Genomic DNA, 22,349 nt, shown 5'->3' with positions numbered 1-22,349 from the left:
GTACAGGCTACAGGTACAGTACATTACTTATGAGAGAGAGACTTAGGGACTTACTGATGAACATCTCAACTCAGCAATGAAGATAGCCACCGCTCAGTCCTTTGTGCTTAACATTGATGCACTTGTACAGGCAAAGAGGTGTCAAGTATCTGGGAGTATTAGTACCAGGAATTAAAGTAAATAAACAAGTTCTTCAGTTTCAGTTGCCTTTTTAAATAACAATAGTAATTATAATATAGTTCCAGTAGTATTTTATATAATTCTCCTGTTATTGGTCCTGAAATACATATGCGGCCCTCGATCTGCATGAGTTGGCTAATGTGGCCCGCCAAGGTGAATGAGTTTGACACCCCTGGTATAGAGCTCACTGATAACAGGGGTAACTTAAATAAATTGGAACTAAGACGCAATCTGTGCACCACGGCTGCGCGGTGGGCGGTCTACTATTTAGACAACAATTTATTTAACATGGCAGACTTCGCGACTGCCTCGGGAAATTTGATGGACGATAAGGATAACAGTTACTGTTGGGGTGACTCGCTCTGAAAGCCAAAAGCCACGGTTTTACGCGATGCTTCGCTAACCATATTTTTTCAAAGGCACTTTTTAATAGGCCTCGACGATCTTGTTATTGTGAGATTGATTCATAACTTTCTTTTTAATCTCTAGTAATCAATCCTATAATTAGCTTTACGCATCTCAGTCAGTTCTCAGTTCTCATGCAAGTCAATTTTTTAACGCCTTATTACTTGGTCTCATTATCATCCTTCATTACACGTTTCATATTTTTTTACGAGTTTCATATTTTTTCTCATTACTGTTTCTTCCCCGATTATCTTCTTAGGGAATTGCACCTCAAAATGTAGCCAATTAAGTTTTTCTATCTTAGAAAGTTTCTCTATTACTTTCTTTGCTTGCTAAATTTTCTCTTCTTTCCTAATCTTCTTAGCTTTTTCTCATTACTTGGTCGATCTATTTGATTTTCATTGATAATTCAATTGCCTCCAACCTTGCTCTCTCTGCTGTTGTCATCGTCCATATCAAATTGCCGTGGAGTTGCGTATTCTAGGTTTAAGCTCTGATACATTCCTTCTCCGATAAATAAATTTACTGCAGCACGTGGACCCTTCTTTCAGCTAACCCTCATAGTGAGAAAAAAACTATTTTTTTACTTTCCATAAATTTTCCTATAAAGACAAGGAATTATTGTTGTTGATTTTTCAAACTACGCTAAGTCTTTGTTAAGACTGGTTGTTGAAAGTATGTTTCAGCCAGTTTTTCTCATCATGATTTAATTCAATGATACGATTCCCACCTCAGCTACTCTATTGCATCAGCTATTGAATAATATTTGTTATGGTTCAATATTCTCGATAGCCAATCATATATCCCAAAATTATTCTCCCGCAATCTACCGGAATAAACGTGCCATCATTCCTCGGAAAATAACTTCATCCTGATGATAACTGTATGTAATTACTTTTTAACAAAAAGGTTCTATCAGCATAATTATGGCTTTGTGTATTATCATGTATTTCTGAATGAAATTTAAACAGAAATACAGTATTTTCAGCATAAATTCAAACTAAAATCGGTACGGATACACCACTATAAATGCATTGCCACGTAAGCTGAACGTGCTTTACGTCCATGTTTCCCAACTTGTCGCTTCAAGGCAGCACTGTGTTACGAGCGCAGGCTTCCTCTTTGTGCGAATGGCATATCAAGTGAGCCTCCTTTCCCTCGCGGCGAAATAATACTCAGAAGCGTTAGTGCAACGCTTCGTGGAAATTTGGGACTTAGGTGGGGTAGTCTGTTTGTGGGTTTAGTCAGTAAGGCGGACAGAGACGCGGGAATCGCTGTTGAGGGCAGTAGCCCTCAGGTGGGTTTGCTCAAATTCCTACTCATTCCTTCCATCTGTAAACACCTTCCATTCCGTTTGAACATTCATGGAGGGAACCTTGCTTGGAGCTGCTGCCGAGGCAACCGGCTGTAGAGTAGCGTATAGCGTTTCATCCATCCCACGCCTTAGTTTTCTTCTTTAATCTGTTACATTGAGGCTTCTCAATCAAGGTATAATATTAGTTGGTTCGTTTTTGTATTTATTATTTATCAATGGAGGAAAAAGATATCTGAACTATTTTAGTTATATTTATTTTAGTTTATATTAGTTATGAATCAGTTATATTTACGCCTTAGTTTTCTTCTTTAACCTGCAAAGCTGAGGCTGTTTAATCAAGGTATAATACTAGATGGTTCGTTTTTATATTTATTATTTATCAATGGAGGAAAAAGATATCTGAAAGCAAGTCAATTTTGCATTAATTTGAAAAATAAATGAACCAAACAGGGGATGACCCCCACCCCCATGTGTCACTTCTTATTAGAAAAAAAACCGAATTTTTTAATCGTCGTTCCTTAAAATTTATTTTCTAATGATTTTTTTTTGAGAGAGATGATCTCTGTATTTATGAAATGAAACCTAAATTGTATGGGTGAACAGAAGATATTTCACAAAGTGAGGCAATAAACTTCACATTTTTTGTTTTCCTCTCGTATGGAAAATATTTCACTCTAAAGTTAAAATTAAAGCACGCTATCTAGCTAGCATTATCTAGTTTTACAAATTATTTCGATGTAAAATATTATATCAACAGTTGTTATTCACACACATGGCACATGCATGAGGGGACGAGACATTTCATCGCTGTAAGTTGTGAACTCCGAACTTGTCTGCGCATGTATAAAATCGTTTCAAGCTTGATTTGTGGAATATTGCGATATTCATGATAAAAACACAAATGGTAATTTCCACACTATTCAATTTGACACTTAACGACCGACCATGGTTTCTACAGTTTGTAATGATGTTTTATTTTGTACTGACTCACCTTTGTTAAAGTTAAGCTTCCCCATGTCGTCAAAACCCTGACCTTCACTCACGCTCCTATTATTGCATGTCTTCTGGTTTCGGCCTTCATTTGTTCACTTAAACTCTTCCCCCTCTCACTCCCTTCACTCCAGTTGCCCCCACCTCCTACCTAACCTACCTACCTTGGTCTGGGAATAAATACCGAGAGAGCGTTGGTTGGTTGGTTGAAAATGACACTAAGTGTCGAAACCATAGTCGGTCTTTAAGTGCTAAATTAAATGGTGTGAAAATTACCATTTGTGTTATTATCATGGATATTGCCAACGCATCTTCAAGAAACTATGATGATTTAGTTACAATACTTTAATAAAATTTTCGCCTTTATATTAAGGGTTCTTGAAACATCTACAGGGTTTTATATTTGTGATTTTAGTAGCGGAAATATTCTCAAGGTTAAACATCATCTCAATTTAACACAATCACCGCCATGCTGTTGAATCATCTTTTTCGTAATATTTTTACCCTGAGAATTCCATCTCACTGTCGCAAGAAAAAGTGGTTCTATACTAATAGATTACTTAAATGGAGAGTTTCTTGAAAAATGGCACTGGATTACATTTAAAAATACCTTGCCCAAGTACACATTTTACACAATATTATGATGTCGAGTGTCCCATTTTATGGAGTAGTTTACGAAGTTTTGATAATTCCCCAAGGCGGAACTACCTTCCCGGCGCAGGGTGTATGTCCATATTTGGATAATCTCTGAAACTTTTTACCTTCCTATAACCAACAAAAGTAGTTTCCTTTTCCCGGAATAAAATTTTGAATAGCTAATGTTGCTATGAAGTAAATAATTAAATAGGCTAAAAACTATGTTCTCAGCCTCTGCGACAATTATTTAAGTTTTCGGGATGTGTAATAAAATAGTGCGCGGGGTCTTTTCTCCAGAGTCTTTATAAAACGAAATTCTCTTGGTTGTCTTGCACCCTGAATAGGCACTATGGATACAAGATTGCATTTTAATTATTTAATGCCTGTATTATTTGTTGAGGTCTCGCTATGATTGGGAGTAAGTTTGCGGAGCGTACTGCCATGGGCGCCAGCGCTAGAGCTGCGTATCGTTATTCTATTGAAGTAATATTTTTCTAACATTTAAAGTGGGACCATTCTAAAATGAACATATCGAAAAATATCAATATGGAAAATGAGTGTATCACAATCAGTATATATTTTAATTTTGCCTAATTATGAAATTGTGTCACAGGGGCTGTTAGCGGGAGCTAATGTGGTCGAGGAAACCAATAAATACCGATACTTCTGCCTGCTGAACCGTTTTAACTATCGCATTATCTGCAATTCAAAGTGATATTTATTTTGCGAGTGAGCAGTTCGCTGAAATATTCATTGCATCGCATTTTGGAACTGGCTTTATTTCACGGTCTTTGAATGTGATCAAATTAGTTGTGGTCTCTAATTAATGGGACTCCGGAACGTTTATTTTACACAATTAGTATTTGCTCATTATTTAGGATTAGATACATTGATTTTGATGTAAATTGATGATACATACAATTGAATCACACTTGCTTTTTTAGTCACCAAGAGATGGAATGCCAGCATTACACATTATTAAAGGGTATTATTAATGTGGTAATGATGAAAACCAATTACGATGGGAAATGATTTAATGTCATTGGATCAATGTTATTATAAAGGTATTATCGGTTGGTGATATGCGGATAGGGTAGGTTGAGTCAATGGCATTATGAACTGCTTAATTATAGAATGAAGAGATGACTTTGTTAACAGGAGGAAATCAGAACGCACAGAAACTATAAAGGCAGTGTGGAGTGACCGTAAACAGAGTAGGGACGGAAGTTGATAGTCTGAGGCGTTACTTTATGGAATTTACTCATTATGATTAAAAAATTTTTACTTTGTTTTTCCACATATACTTTATTAACACGCGACCATGGTTTCGACGCACTGCGTCATCATCTGGCGATGAGTACAATGAAGATTCTCCTTATATATAAACCAGGGTACTGGGGGGGGGGGGGGGGTAATCAAGAGGTAGGGGGAGGTTGGGAGGGAGGCGGGTTAGGTTTTCCCTGGTTGTAAAGCCAAGGGGATTTGAGAGGATGGGGAGGTAGGAAGGGTCGATGCACCCAAGCTGACTCAGTGCAGTGAAAGGTGGGCAAGGAGTGAGAGATAGAACCAGGGAAAACCTAACCCGCCTCCCTTCCAACCTCCCCCTACCTCTTGATTACCCCCCCCCCACTACCCTGGTTTATATATAAGGAGAATCTTCATTGTACTCATCGCCAGATGATGACGCAGTGCGTCGAAACCATGGTCGCGTGTTAATAAAGTATATGTGGAAAAACAAAGTAAAACTTTTATAATCATAATGAGTAGGGACGGGGTGTAACACGTGGTTTAAGTAGATGAAATAAGTTGTCGAGCGATTTGCTGTTGCTTAATTTAAAGCAAGATAAAAAGATTGAGGATCGGATTGAGGAAGAACACTATTGCAAAGTTGAGACTTAGTACAGTTATGCAACGGTTCCAATGAGTTCGTAGCGGGACGGAGGAGGCGTGGAGGATTTTTTAAGTTTGTCATGGTTTGTCCTTTCGGTCCTTCGTCATTTGAGTGATTCCTGTAATTGAAATCAAAGGAATAACTCAAATAGGCCTAGCTTATATTTATTTTACTCAAATGTCTCAAATATTTTATACAGATACGAAATATTGCCTGATTAAGGAAAAAATGAGTATTTTAGATTATATGGGGCTTAATATATATTTTTAAATCAACATTAAAAAGAAGAACTTTGTGATTTCACATTAATATTTATTCACGCATATACGTGAAATAATGTGAAACGCAATATTAATGTGAAAGCACGAAGTTCCTCTTTTTAATGTTAATTATGAATCGCTTTCACCAAGTTACGCCTCAAACAATCAATTTAAAAAAAAATCCTTTGTGTCAAATAACTTATCAACGGATAAAAGTATACTTGTGAGAAAGCTTTCCAATCCAGCTAACAAATTCGGAAATTGATGATGCATTGGAGAAGACTGTCAATTATTTTACTGATAAGTACTTTTTCAGCCGTAAGTTCACAAATATGAACCACAGAGTAAGGCGCAGAAAGCTGATAGCTTGTGTTGTTCAATGATACTTCAGCCTTTAAGTAAAGAAGCCCTCTCATTACTCTTTATAGCAGATCCATCAATTATTAGTGAGCTTAACTTCCTTTTCTTTCTTCTAATAGTGGTTATGTAAGCTCTTGATGGCAATTTAGTGCCTTCCGTGAACAGGAATTATTGCAAGTTCGTGGTATTCGAATGGAACGCTAAATGTGGATCTCCTTATTAAGGGGCTCCTGGGAATTATCATTATAAGTATGTAGTATATGACATTGCAAGAGGAATTGGCTTCTCATATTCCTTTGTAACAAAATTAAAAAAAATCCTTTTTTATGTAATAGACGCTATTTATCATAGAATTTATAATTTTCTCAAAGAATTAATTTAGTCATATTTTATTAGAAAATAGAGTCAATTTTAGCGTTCATTTTTGATTAATTATTACTCTTATTTCGTGCGGAGCAATGCGGAGCGCTACAGCACATAATTTGTTGAAATTATTTCACAGCCAATTGAACACAATGTTAACAGTAGTCAGGCTGAAACCAAGATGGCCAACCCATCCTTTAAGGACCTTGGGTTAAGGGTTGATGAGAAATAATGACAATAACTCGTGAGATATGTCATAAGAAGTCAACGAACTTCCCACTTCAATTCAATGTAAGGCCCACTCCCTATTCTTATCCTTCTTGTCTCTTTTACACAGCATTATACCCTTTAATATCGTTTTGACATCCCCTCCCCGCAGTGTACTCCTTAAACGTTAGTAATGTTATTACTATTACAGTATTCTACCGATTAAGATAGGTTTCCATGGAGTACTCGAGAAGAATTCTGGGTTCCTCCCTCCCCATCAACCCCTTCCCTCTTTAATTCACAATAAAGCCTACTCCCTTTCATTCTTTCTAAAAAGCCTATTCTTTTCCTTCCTCTCCCTCGTTTACCTAACTTTCTTCCCTCTAACACTGTTATCAACATCCCCTCCCCGCTACGTACTCGCTCCATCCATATCTTCTGTCCTCTCCGTATCTCATCTAGGAGCTGCCTCTCCTCACCCACCATCTCCAGCACTTTATCGTTCCTCCTCCTCTCAGTACCCTTCACCTTCTTCATTCTTCTCCACATCCACATCTCGAACCCCACCAGTCTTCTCTAGTCCTCCTTCCTAAGTATCCACGATTCCGCACCGTAAAGCGCTCCTCTCCAGATCAGACTCTTCAATAACCTTTTCTTTAAACTCTTACATAGCGATCTTCTCATAAGGCCCTTCTTGTTCATGAACGCCTCCTTTGCTATTGCAATCCTCCTCTTGATGTCCTTGTTGCTGTCTCCGTTTTCCTCTGATGTGCTGCCTAAATAGTTGATTTAATCTATCTGCTCAAATTTTTCCCCACCAACATATACCTTGAGTCTGACATTCCTCGCTCGCGATGCTTTACAAAACCGCAAAACCTTAGTATTCTTGTGATTGATTTTTGGAATATACAATAGAGAAAAATTGAAGAAATGGGATACTGAGGAAGATCTAAAGACCAGTTTTTGGGATAGATAAAGAAGGATAGTTTTAAGAAGAGTATTTGGGTACAGAAGGAATTTGTTTGGGAAAGGAAGCAATGAAGGTTTACAGAATACAAATCGTAGGATATTTTTACTCTGAATGAATGAAAGAATTCTAAACCAATGTTATGCTTTATGTACTTTCATATTTACGTTAACTTTTATAGATGTTATAAACGCGCAGTAAGTATGTGAAAAATTCTCCGCATGCGTGAACCCAGTATTGCTTGACGATGGATTTACCCCGTGGTATCTTTCGGAGACCATCTGCGAAGTGAGCGCTCGTGAAAGAGCCTCGTTATCCTGAGAGTTTTGGTGTCAACGTCCCCGTAACCCGCCGACATAACGTTAACTGCTTATTATGGCACATGACCAGGGCGCGCGGTATGGTATTAGCATCGTTATGGGAAATTGTGCGCCAAATCCCCACTCCCGCAAAATATATGGAATGGTGCGCTAAGGTCGCTGCTATTACGATAACCGTGACATTATATGACGACGGGATGCCGATTTTTGGCGCATATTCCTCATTTATAGTCGGCGAAAACTAGTGGTGCATTTTAGATAACTTGCAGCTAATATTCCGTGATATTTTAAGGGTGGTCGAGTAGGAATATCTGTATTAACCAAATTCTTTGTGCAAAACTTACAAAAAAAACAAATGCCAGAGGTTCTGCGTTTAGGTTTGAATGTTAAGTGTTGTTCATTTTACCTATAAGATTAGCGCTAGGTCTTCGCTATTCTGTACGGCACTATCTAGACGTCAATGGAATATTACGTACATATTCTTTTTTGAATTCTTCTAATTTAAATTTATTTTGAATCATCCGACAACCTCTGGTCCTGTAATTACCTCCGCATTGCAGTCGTGACACCGATTACCATCGGCATTTGGTCACATTGGAAGGTTAGAGGAAATAAATATACGAAAAACCGCACAAGAAGGCTGTATCTAAGGTATCTTTTCAACTGAAGTTTCTTTCTGCAACATAGCAGTTTTACTATCCAATAAGTTTGTGTTAAAAGTTTTATTTTATCTGTTTTTTTTTAAGTTGGTTTTTTTCGTTAATAAAAACGCAGTAAGTACACATTTTGAGTGATATTTTAGGCGTTTTTAGATATTTTAGGAATTGATAAGCAGTAAAAATGATCATATTTATGAGAGTAAATGAATGTTGGTAGTTAATTGACTTTTTTTAGGGTTAAAGGATTGCAACTGTTTTGATCTGCCCAATGAATCTATGGTATTAAAAGGATTTACATTTTCATTAATTTTCTCGAAATTCCGGACTGGGAATCGAGCGACGGACCATCGGCTTTGTACCGAATATAACTACGTATGCTGTCATACTCTTGAGGCTTTTAGAAACTTTTTCTCCGATCTCCCAGTTCAGAAGTGATTCTCGAATGTACTGACTCAGAACCGCTTCCCCGTTGGAACGATGTTTTATTTGAAGCGAGCCAAATTACCGGTTCTAGGAAAAACCGAACTCTTGAACTGCTGAAATTGCCCACGAAGAATAATGGACGCAATAATGTAACAGATTTACTGGCCCTTGATTTGTTCCGCTTCTTATATCGACAATTAGGAAAATATCAGGCATTATTTTTATGCAATAATTACGCAAAAATTAGTAAAGTTCACGTGCAATCATCCCACTATAGTCGATTAATAAGCAAAACTAAAATCCTTAACAACTGTATAATTAAATTCACTATATAATATCCATTATTATAAAATTTATTCAAACTAATTTATACATTTTGTGTAGTATTTATGACATGCTAAAGATCCGAGTATTTTGAGCATCCATCTACTTGTAAATGGTGCTCGTTAACTCTCTACCATGCCTATAGAAGTAGAAAAATGATAATTTTTATTCAGTGAACCCGGCGTTTTGAATTTAATAGGAAAAGTCCTACAAAAGCAAACGATCCTCATTCTAATAGGTTTTCAGGATCTATTACTTCATACTTCTTTCCCCTTTAGATAAAGTATATAACTAATATCTTTAAGAGTTGCTCTCTTTTTAACCAAGGCTGCCTGAAACTCCATTTCATGATACATTTTTATAAACCTCATTACGAACGGTGAATTTCTTTGAGTTTCTGTCCTCATATACTTTTGCGATGGGATCCTTATTTTTATTCATTCTTTAGCTAAGTTATGTCATATACCAGTTTGCATAAATAACCCAATGCTTTTTGATCTCCAACTTATTTACCAATTCCCTTTTTGTAATTTTCTTTGAAAACTCACCTCAAGTAGACACTAATCGTGTCAACTTATGTATCATCACAATGAATTTAGCTTTAGTGAATTTGATAAATCGCCAATTGAAAATACAATCTTGAGACAATTCTTTCTATTATTCTTTTCTCTCAGATCAGCAACTGATAATACCCATATGAACGTTGTGTTTTCAGGGAATGTCTGGTGAAGAGTCAATGCATACACTGAATTGTCTGAACCTCTGTCTCTTACGATTTTGTGTTGATTTTTCCCAGACCTGCAACCACAGCTCAGAATTTTTGCATCAATCTAGGCCAGCATCCATTTCAGCTCTGCTTTTCCCTTCGTTGAATGTTGCTTAGAAAACCGTACGATGAATTTTCAAAAAGTTCTCTCGCAGAATGTTCTAGAAAAAAATATAATTTATGAAAATGCCTACGCTAGTCTCAGAGTCACCAAGATAATTAACTGTGGTAATTAAGCAAGATAATTAACAATGGTGAATTATCTTGGTGACCCAGGATGTATCTCCAGATTCTGCCCCTCTAATTATCTCTGCCATTCCAATGTACAGTTCTCGTGAAATCTGCCTCGACTCTCGTATTTTTCTGCCCGCGCCCAAAGCCTATCGACCAACGGTGAAAGGCTTCCTACCATTTTTTAAAGGAGTATATTCTCTTTAATCCGTTTGTGAATGCTTTTCCCCCGAATTATTATTTCTGCACCATAAGCCCTGACTTCCTACCAACATGTTAAAAACATACGTGTGGGAAATTTATCACTATTCTTTCAGGAATTTGGTCAATGAAAAAGTGTATGTCATTGCTATAAACGTGTCAAATTATTTTCTTCTGATTGTACCGTATCGACTAATGATCATGAAACAGATATTCTCTGCGATGTCTACTGTACTACTGTGCTTGTAAATTTACATTTATGCATGTTATTATGGTAAAACATACTTTAGCATACGAGACATGTTCATTATTAGTACAATCCAAATCGATAAAAACTGAAAAACCCTTGAAAGTATAACAGTATAATACACAATTTAAAATACAAAATAGCAATACAAAATTTAATTAAAAAATAGCCTGTTAATCAGAGTTATACATGAATTACAAAAAAATTAATGCTCCATCTGAAGGCAAATGACGTTATTGAAATGTAAATGCACTTCGGACCGCAAAATACCTGGAGGAAGTGCATATTAGTTGAATTATGTCTATTCTCTGTACCGATATTTTGCTTTTTGATCTTAATGTCTTTCGTTAATGTTGTCCAGCAATTTTATATGTTACATACACGAAAAGTATCTGTATGTAACCTCGTCGTTGCGAACACGTTACCTCCTTGAATCTATTTCTTGGCTTTCTTCCTTCGCTCCAGTAGGGGAGAATAAGAACTGCATTCTTCATCTTACATATTTCAGATATGGCATTGTTCATTTGCTTATTGATTAAGTCAAAGAATTACTTCAATTTTCACTTCAATATGCCACGTGGAATGAAGTTTAATTTTCATTAAACGTATGTAATTTTTGTTTATCTGGCAAAACCTGCACAGGTACAGAAAGGGGTATTTTAGCATAATTTGTAGCGAATGTATGCTTTATTTTTAGGGCACTTCATTTTTGATTTTACGGAGTTTCCTCGCTAATAATTAAACAGAATATATGAATTAGAAAAAGCCATTTTAGGTGAAAAAAGCCTCGAAAAAGACTTTTAACGAATTATGTGCCCGAAATTCGTTGGTTATGTATATCAGCTTGAGTTAATTATAAAATTTGACGGACCTACCATAAGGATAAATTATCACCAACTTACCCCATAATTTCAGCCTTTTTGTTTTTTTTCAAAAAATCATACCTAATGATTAATATTCCACCTTGTTTCCTTGCTAATTTTTAAAGATAAAAATAAATAAAATGGATTAATAATGTAATGGATTGGAAATGGCCATTAAAGGTGAAAAAATCCTCGAAAAAGTCTATTAACAGATTAATTCAATATGTCTATAATAAGTCTTTGCTCTCAATGGCATGTTTAACCAGTCAAAATATTTTTTTCGCTTAAGTCTGCACTATATGCATTAGGTAATTCATTCACATATGAAAATATGTTTTCTCAGTGAATAGATGCAAAATTTTAGCGTAATATTTGACACCGTAAAGCACCATCCTTACATGTCAGATTTATAAGCATAAGCGGTGGAAATCTACAAACTTATGCTTCAAAAATCCTGGTATCCAAATTTCCCTGAGAATGAAAGATTTGATCAGCGATGCATCCAAATTTAATATCTCCATGGCTAACTTCACTGACTTTTGTGTTCCCCAAAGGACTGAAATTGATTAAAATTGATGAAATAATTTTTTTATGCTGTGTCTGGAGTTTTGATGAGATCAGAAAATGAACATTTAATTCCCGTGCACATTATCCTGGCTTTATCTTCTTACGGAATACATCAATCTTTGGCCACAAATTTTTCGCGAAGCACGAGAATTCAATTTTTTAACGTGTGGCCAACATTTCTTGTCATAGTCACCTGCTACCTCATATCAGCAAAAGACTCGCTAATGGAGAAAAAAAAGAACGAATGGATGATGAAGCAAACTTCACCGCCTTGATGAACGACCAGATTATTAACCAGCTTATCCTACTTCCTTTTCTATGAGTCTGGCTTGTCTCTAGTTTCCAACTTTGAAACTAGAATAAGAAGCAAAACTTGAGAAATGTGAAAATGTGACTATAAAATCAGTACCTCGAGGTTTTAAGTCCTCGTGGAGGGCTGATATAAGTTCTCTGTGAAATATGAGAGGGTACACGTGGACGTAAAAATAGAAACTATCGTCATGATTTTTTGTGTCTTTTTTTTACGATATTCCTCTTTTATTGCTTGGTAAATGACTTTACTGATTCAATAGTATATATAGAAGCGAACAGTGATAATGACTCAACCTAAGAGTTGTTGCTTGTTTTAATTTCATAAAGTTTTAATGTAGAAAGGAATTTTTGAGTTAGCAGGCCTATTATTATTGCCATCACAATCAATAAATTCTCTGATTAAATCTTGAGAAAGCCTCATGTTGTACTTTGATTGACAATGATAAAGTTTGATCTCGCTACGGCGACCTACGGAAAATCACCCGTCGCATATTTATTATCAATTACATCACTATTGTTCTTCCCCACTTTTTATCCTGGGCTATGTGAGATTAGTCATGGTAAAATATCGGTCGAAATCAATTTTTCGATCAATCGACTTTTAATCGAAATGAAGAGGTCAAAATTTCAACAAAAATAGAAATTCGAACAAAAATATGGATTAATAAAAAAATTGATTGGAATAAAAAAGTTTGTAGAAAACCTTTTTTCTATTAATTGCAAAGCACTCAAAATACACATTTGGGTAATACGAAAATTCTACTTATAATGCATGGTTTAATTATTTGTTGTAAAAATTTGCATATATGCACGCATATTTAAGTTTCGGATCATAGCTTGGTACCATTTGCAGTCGCTAAATTTTTTAACAAGATCAAGTGATTGAAGTGTTTTCTTGATGCTAAGGCGCGTACGTTTCAAGTTTATCGGTCATAGAGAAAATTATTTCAGATGAGACGGACTAAGTAATAATAGGACAGTAGTGACGTCACTGGTATCAAACGGAATTGTCAAGATTTATTTTGGATCTAAACTCGAAGATCATCGCTCTAAGTCAATTTCCTTGATCTTTTACGATTAAAACTGGATTTTCACTATGAGAGAGCGGATGAAATAGTTGAAATCGATGGACCAATTAGTACTTCCCGGGTCGAAGCTATTTTGGTCTGAATCATATGTTATCAAAACCGACGAAAACAGTGCCCTTTGCTCACGGTTGCACAGCAATAGGTACACCCTAGAGAAAATAAATTGCAGCCGAGCGTAGGTAATGCGCTGGGGGTCAAAGGTCTCCGCCTATAGGCTAGGCGAGAGATGCCTACGCACGTGGCGGTGATGTGAAAGCCCTACCGTTGGGTGTGGCATTAAGGGGGTTGATTCAGAAGGTCAGGTCAGGATGAACCTCCCGGCTAAGTATGGCTGGATGGCAGAGTGGTTAGGTCAATCGGGGTGGGCACACAGATTAGTGGAATGTTATCCAATTATGGGTGGTTGACGGCGATCACGTCGTGACGACGTGCTTTGAAGGAGGGGGCAATCACGGAGGTGTACATATATACCTTGCATACACATTCGCCCCCACCAACCTCCCCTCACATGCATGCTGATTACGCATGCATAGTGTTTGATATTGATTTTCCAGGGCATGACTGACATTGTGTGGAACTATTTGCAAGTATTACAGGTTAAATATTTGCCATATTACTCTTGAAATAGCAAAAAACGCATTGATGGTAATGAAATACTGCGGAATTGTCATATGGCATGTTTATACCTGTGTTCGTTTCATATTGTTGCCATCTTGCTTTCATGGTGTTATCTGTGGTGTAATTTTTGCATGATCGTAAAAAAAATGTAATTGACATTAAGAGCCCCCGCGCACTGGCAAACTTTTACAAAGAAACTATTTAGTAGCTTTGTGGAATTCCAACTAAACACACGGCATTTACTGTGGTCTCGCGCACGGGCGGCTTTTTAGTTTCCGCAACTAACAATAAGTAACTGCTTCCGGACCTATTCTGAGGGTGAGTAAACTGTTGCAGGCAGGAATAGACCACGTGGGTTTTTAGCAATTAAATAGCTGATTTAAAGGAGTTGCCAGTGCGCGGGGGCCCTAGAGAGTGAATGTCCACTTTCATTGTGTATGTAGGTACTGTGCGGAAGAATTTTCTTACGCTCATTCATCGACTGTCTATATGAGGCTATGCAGCCCCAGAATGTTTTTATTGGTTAATAATTGTATTTCCACATCCACAGTTTATACAAAATCCTAGTAGCGGTGATAAATTCAGGGCCCAACTGTGAAGAAGCAAGAATTAGGAAAGGGGTGATACAAGGCTGTGCATTGTCACACATAATTTTCAACGTTTACATTGAGAAAGCCATTAATGAAATCAAAGAAAAGGTATTGGGAGTAAATATCCATGGAGAAAAATTAGCATTCTAATAATTGCCGATGACATAGCCGTTATAGCAGAAACAGAGAAGTATTTGAAAAATATTCTGGTTAATATGGGTAGGGTAATGGGTAAATATCAACTGAAAATAAGCACGAAGAAAACCAAAATATTAGAGTGCAGCAGAAGAGAAGTCAAGACTAACATTAAAATAGGGAAGCAAAAACTGATAGAGGATAGTGGATGAATTCGGTTATTTGGGAAGCAAAATAACCAATGACGGGAGAAGCAGAAAAGAAATTATCAGCATAGCCCAAGCGAAGTGAGCATTCCATCAAAAGAAAGACTTGCTTACAGCGGGAAACATATACATAGAAGTAAAAAACAATTTATAATAACCTACATTTGAAGTATGCTCGTTCACGGAAGTGAGACATGGGCAATGACTGCAGCTGAGAAAGCAAGGATAGAGACCTTCGAAATGTGATGCTACTAAAGTATGATGAAGATCAAATTGATCGACCGAGTTAGTAACGAGGAAGTCCTAAAAAGAGTAGGAGAGAAGAGAAGCCTCATGAAAACCTTAGCAAGAAGACGGAACAACCTTGTAGGCCATATCTTGAGACATGATGCCCAGATGAAGCCAATCGTCGAGGGACAATTGGAAGGCAAGAACGGAAAAGGAAGGCCTAGAACAAAATATATGAAACAAGTAAAGAAGGATGTGAAAGAGAAGAAATACGGAGGTATGAAAAGATTAGCTGACAGGAAAGCTGAGTGGAGAGCTTCGTCAAAGCAATCCGAGGAGATTTGACCAGTGATGATGAATAATTGTACTGAAACTATGAAATCAAAGTTCTGTCAGTTAAGTTCTCTTTGTTGTAGAAAATCGAGAAATTTCAACAAATCTATCGGCCTGTCGGCCCTCCTTGAATAGGGGCCAAGAATATTTAATTATTTTAAGAGGGAATACAGCTATAATGACAGTATCTGGAAAATATATTCTTGAATTAACAATATTTTCTTGACACTGAATAGTTTACTCTCTCCATAATGATTCTTATCACGTCCTCTTGGCTAATCGTTATAATTTTTATAACATTAACAAGCTCAGCAGGGTTCAGGCCACGAACGCTAGATGTCATTTTTTCCGATTCCTCATTCAAGAATTTCTAAAATGTAGGATCATCGCTTGAATACCATCACGAATAATATTCCCGACTTAATTCGAAGAAACCTGTTTTCAGTTTGAGGGAAGGAGCGAGTGGAGAAAAGTTAGGCATTGGCTTCTATTTTTATACTCTTAATGAGAGTCACAACGGGGCCACGGCTTAGCGTCCTATCCGACGGCCGGAGTACTGTTCTTTCCACAAAATATTCAAACAGTCTAGCTGTCTTACGGAGAAACATTTCCACAGCTTGAGTTTTACCCCCCGCCCACAATAAGAAGACAGGCTAATCACAAATGATAAACATACCCTTGGACTGGAATGCCTATGTACGAAATAATTATAGCAGTCCATTTCCTGAAAATTACGATCAATCTGTACTTACTGCAGATCTTACTTCTATAGTTCAATTCAGGTTTCTAAATTCAATAATGTGAAGTGCAGTCGTGAGACGTAAGAATTGAGAGAATACATTTTTTGGAATTGAATTCTGTAAATAAAATGAACTTCCTCTTCGTAGCGAAGCCATGCTTACGTCGTCTATTTTATGCGAAGTTCCCAACAAATATGCGGAAGGATAGCCAATTTGTATAAAAACTTTAATTCTAGGGATTGAAAATTTATGCAAAAATCTCATTTAAAAAATTGCAACACGGTGCAAGCATTTTCAGTTCAGTTCCCATTGTCGTACATTATTGAGAAATCAACAACTCTAGCTTAAACTTATTCACCTCGATTAATTATCACTCTTTAAACAATTGCCGGAATTCCTGCCGACAATGAGGTTTTGAGAAATGAGAGGAAATGAGGCTAATGATTAAAAGGAACACCTCTCTGATTGCCCTTAGAGCGGTATAATTTACCAAAATTTCTTCTTGCGCTCATATAATCATCAAGGGTGTTGTTTTTTTCTTTTTCTGCTATAAAAAGTAACCTTTACATTCCCTGATGATAATATGTACAATAATAACGATTCAAGTTTTATTCTTCACCGCGATTTCAGATTAATATTCCGTTTATAATTTTTAATTTTGACCATTGTGTTGCGTATAGATGTTTTTATAAATGTACCGAATACACCCGGAATAGCGAAAAAACAAATACTGGTATAGATCGGTGTATTGGGAAAAATATGCGTGTGTGCCGGTGTAGGAATATACACCGCACATCCCTATTGTATATCCTGTTCCTCAAATCCCATTCAGGTATTCTTCCGTCTACCCTCATCCCTTACTGAGAGAAGGGCTGCAGTCGCGCCCGTCGCATGCAAATTGCAACGAGGCTATCAAGGTGACGCCTGCGTCCAACAACCAATCTCCAATCCTTGTGGCCGGCACCTCTTGTTGTCTGCCTCTGATGGCTATGGTGTGGAGATCGTCGGTTCTGTCAGACGTTCGTGAGTATACCGGAGTACGTTAACTGGCTTCGCTTTATTCATGTCGCCAAAGCGAGCAGTTGGAAAAAATGGGCGTTGGCGCTGGGCATGGTACACCTTTTGAATGTATCATTGTGCGACAGTCATACTGGAAACCATTGGTAAATTCCCTTTAAACCATGTTTTTTTGTGGATTGTGTCCCTGGAGTGTCCGCATCTTCGTCATCTGATTTAATGAGCTGGCATTGAATTTTCTTTTCTTCATACATGACTTATAGGCTAAAAAAGATTGATAGAAAAAAATAGGCTATGAGAAATATGGTAGAGTTGGCAAAGGAAACCTAGCATCACACTGTTGATGTTACATGAGAAAAAAAAATTGCGTCGCAAAGGTATATTGAACTAAAAATCCCTCAAATGAAATTATCGGATATATTTACTTTATTTCTCCATTTTTGTCAATTTTTCTGAGCGGCGTGTGTAACGTAAGCAAAAAGATTCATTTAAAATAGAACAAATACAATTAATGAGTAGGAGTTTATGAAGTGTGTGAAAAATTGTCATACTGATAGTTGCATAAATAAAGAAATGGCACTGTAGTGAAGCTTATTGCAGAAAATAAATTGTGGCGGGGAAAATGAAATCTTGGTGAAATTCCAACAAATTTTTAATTGCCCAAACGATTTCGACACTCATTTCCTTACTTATTTTTAAGGATACAGCTCCGTTCTATAGCATTATTCTTTTCTAAAGGTTTCCATTATCTCTTTCTCCTTACGTCATTGTAAGAGTTGCATCCCGTATCATTCTCCAACACTTTTATATCGTTTTCTAGGTCTCTTGCCAGCAATGTTTCCCTCTTAAATTTTCTTCATGAAGTTGTCATGCCTGAGTAGTTTTCCAATGAGCTTTTCTTATCTTAACGTTTTTCAACAGTTCACTAAGGGCATGGTTTTAATTTTAATGAAATTTTACTACCAATTTATGAACATTACCGAGCTCTAATTTACACCTTCATATTGAATTTCCACCAAGAAGGGACGATAACAGTTGAAATGAAATGAGGCTGTTTTGGAGGTAGGCTTGAATAGTAATTAATGTGAGTTAAGAGGGAGGAAGAAAGTGAATGAGACAGCCTCTCACCACCAATAAGCACGCGGCCGAAACGTCCACTCGTTGATCGTGATAGCGCTTTAGAATGAACCGGAACACATCGTTTGGGGAAAAGTTATGCCCTGCCCATAATTACCGAGGAGATCTCACTGAATTTTGTCCGTTACAATTTTCCGGACGCAGTGCTGAACCTGTGATGTCCTCTGTGATGTGAACCTCTATAGTTTTATTTAACGCTGCGTCCTGTTATCTTTATCTTTCTCCCCGATAGAGAAAGGGCTCTCTGTTTGGAGGTTGTGGAAAGTGAAAGAGAGTTGGATTCTTGTGTATATTTGGTGGATCGGCAGACATTGGGAAGGAAGTGTGAGGAGTAGAGCAATACAAACGATTAGTAATGCAAACTTTAAAAAATATTAAAAGCTTTATGAAGACAATATGTTGAAGCCTAGATTAAGTAAGGATATCTAATTTTCTAATGGAAATGCATCGTTTTGTAGTTGACATTGTTTTAATTCCATTGGATAAATCTACCAGATTTCGCAAAATTCTTAAATATGCACTCAATTTAGTGGTGTGGAATGAAAAGGTATGGTTATTTTTTATTACATCCAAGGCACACGAGTTAAATTATGGAGGATAATTAGCTGGCTTTTGCCCACTCTCACTTTGATTTTAAGGGTGAAAAATTGCAAGGGCTGTAAGGTTACAGTTTATGCATTTTATCTCAATGCATTAAATGTCACTGAAGATATGAGCTGTAAGATCGGTCGAAAATTTAGATTTTTTCTATATTCATACTTTAATTATCGATCTTCAATGGTGGAAAGCTGCGAGGTATAATTTTCACTAAACAAAAAGAGATGATAGCATGGAAAAATATTTTAAACGATTCAATGTTTATACACGGAAAACAATGTTTTTACAGAGGAAACATAAGTTTACTCAGTTGAATGTTTATTAAAAGATACATTGAAAACAAAACTCTAACTAAATGCTATGAGTGTTTTGCACGTTGGTATCGCGTGGTGCGAATTTCGCTTGCACTCAGCAGGTGTCTTGCTGCGAGTTCCAACAATAAAATTGATGTATTTATATCAAATGAAGAGTGAATGGGGCACAAAGGATGTTTTCATGAAAGCATACACCTCAGGGCATTCCGTTAATTGGGTAGGTTGGAGGATGGGGAATTGACGTGGGTAATTGTCCTCGTGGAATGCGTTGCGATCGAAGAAGAGTTCCACGAAACCGCACGTTCTTCGCGCTGTCGAAACACGGAAGCAGTGCATTACCTCATGAAACGAAATGAGTCGTGTTAATTCACGCAATATTTAATCAACAAATTGCTTGTAAAGAAAACATGCTTATTTTTTTACGCTCGTGCCACATCATTCTGTCGCAAAAAATTATCAAAACACGGAAAGGTTCTCATTATGCTCCAAGTAATAAAATAATTTTACCATGAAATTAAGTAAGGTTGTGATATATGATCCGTGGGTTAGAGTTACACCGTAAGTGTTACACCAAGTGTAAACGAAAGTTGGAGAATCACAATGAAACGTACATTGTTGGTGTTTCAACAAAGATATTATTTTTAACAAATGTCTTCTTATTATAAAAAATGAGTTGAAACACCGAGCACTCATCATGCATCCACCACGACAATGGGCATAGAGCGTCAAATTTTATAGTGCGCATAAAATTGCGCGTTTTAGCCAGAATTACAAACGAAGAGTAAAATATTTCACCGTTTCCTGTCAATAAAAGCTTACGACTTGATTTTTTTTTTACTTTTACTTAAAAGAAATTCACCTTTCAATTTAATGGATAATCTTGAATTCTGGTGGTTCTCTCTGTCCCAAAATAGGAATTGTTAAAAAAAAGTTTAATATTTTACTTTATCAAATTTCAATCCTGAGAAAAGATGCTTAAAATCAATATTGTCAGTTAATAATGAAACATTGCCATATTTCCTAACAATTTATTCGAACACATTGTTAGGTACAAAATATTATTAAGTGCACGTGCGATAAAAATTATTGTTTTAGGAACGATGTGTATCGGGTTTCTGTGCATATATTGCAATGTTTCATGAAACTAATATTAAGTATTTCCACCACATCGAGTCGCATATTACACCAAAAATTCAATTTTATATGCCAAACAATTTTTCAAGGAATTAGATATACTTTTAAAGGCGACATGAATAAGCTAAATACTCTGAATTAGTTGGAATTTACAGTTTACTCTAACCGTAACTATTTTTTTAAATAAAAGTTAATTTGACACTGTTTTTCAATGAAAAATGCTATCATCTATCAAGCTTGCATCTTTGCAAAAATGAAAACATACGCAGAGGAAACAAAGGCAATGGATAGTAGGGATTGGTTCAGAGACAGGTGAAATGGGTGTTGGTGCTTTGACCCTGACACAGGTCATGCAGAGGAAATGGAAAGGGCACAGTTGGGTGGGAAGCGGCCGCAGTGCAGTGCATAACATATGAACAGGACCGCCTAATTAACAGAGTTCACGCAGCATGAAAACGGTGGAGCCGTGGTATGGGAGATGTGTGTGTTTTTCAATATAATGTTTGTTCACTAGGGTGGTTACAAGGTACATGGGGAATATATAATATTAACTCGACATGATAAGGCTAACACCTGCGCAATTGAGAGTAAAGTTTGGAAAAGAATACGCTTTTTGGCAAACAATTGAAATAATTACTTTCTAAAGTGAAAAAAAATTGTCGTTTCAAAATAACTTATGTGTCATTAATTAGGAAATTGTATTATCTTCATGACTTGTACAATTTTAATTTTGATAAAATAGATTTGGTTGTATATTGCCATTTGCATGTTTGATCGTTGTGAAATGTTTGCATACCTTAGAGGATTACTTCTAATACTGGGCGTAGAAGTGTCTCAAAATTATTTCAAACCAAATTATATTTCCATTTATGAAGCATTATATAATTTATGGGAGAAAAATTCTGGAAAACAATTTGTGACACAAATATTCGAAGTCATACTGTAGGGCATGCAACTCACGCAGCAAAATCTATCAGTTTTATCAAAGGTGTCCATTGAGTCAAACCTAAATAAAATAAAATTGCATATTTGATAGCATAAAAATTGTCTTTGCATTACCAATACGCTTTCACCTTATGGAAGAAAACTTTTGCTAAAAATATCATTTTTTCTAAGCTGCATCCTCATGAAGGAGGTATAAATCGATTATTACTTTTTATGTGACCACCCAAATGTTCACGTGTGCGTTGGTTGGGTGAGAGAAAGCAAAATGTATGTATTACCGGAGCATGATATGTGGTATGATATAAATACCCGGAGTTTTCGAATATTTTATCTTAATCTTTTATCTCTAACTACGATGAAAGAGTGGGAGTGGTAAAAAAACTCATTGCGAAGGTTTGCATTTTCAAGGATGTGGATGTCTATCGTAGTATAATTCCTGTTTCGAAAACTCAGAAAGAAACTGCTTTGAAGACGCTTTGATGTTAAAAGTATACTAAGTGTTTCTTTATCAACGCATTCTCTTTATCAATGTAAGTGTTTATTTATCATTGTATCCCATTCATACACACCGCTTACCATAAAATATTCCGCTTGAGTTAACAGTTCTAAAAATAAGAGATTAGTTATTTACTCTGTCCATGGGTAAATTATTCCACATGAGAAATTAGGCTATTCACATTTCCACTGCCATGGTATTCGCAACCCCTTTAAATTTCACAGAAACGTTAAAACCTGCTGGGTAGAAATTTGATTGAGGAAAGGTACAAAGTCTATTTTTTC

This window comes from Ischnura elegans, chromosome 9 (genome assembly GCF_921293095.1).
Source record: "Ischnura elegans chromosome 9, ioIscEleg1.1, whole genome shotgun sequence".
Lineage (NCBI taxonomy): Eukaryota > Metazoa > Arthropoda > Insecta > Odonata > Coenagrionidae > Ischnura > Ischnura elegans.
Note: the sequence above shows the minus strand (reverse complement) of the source record.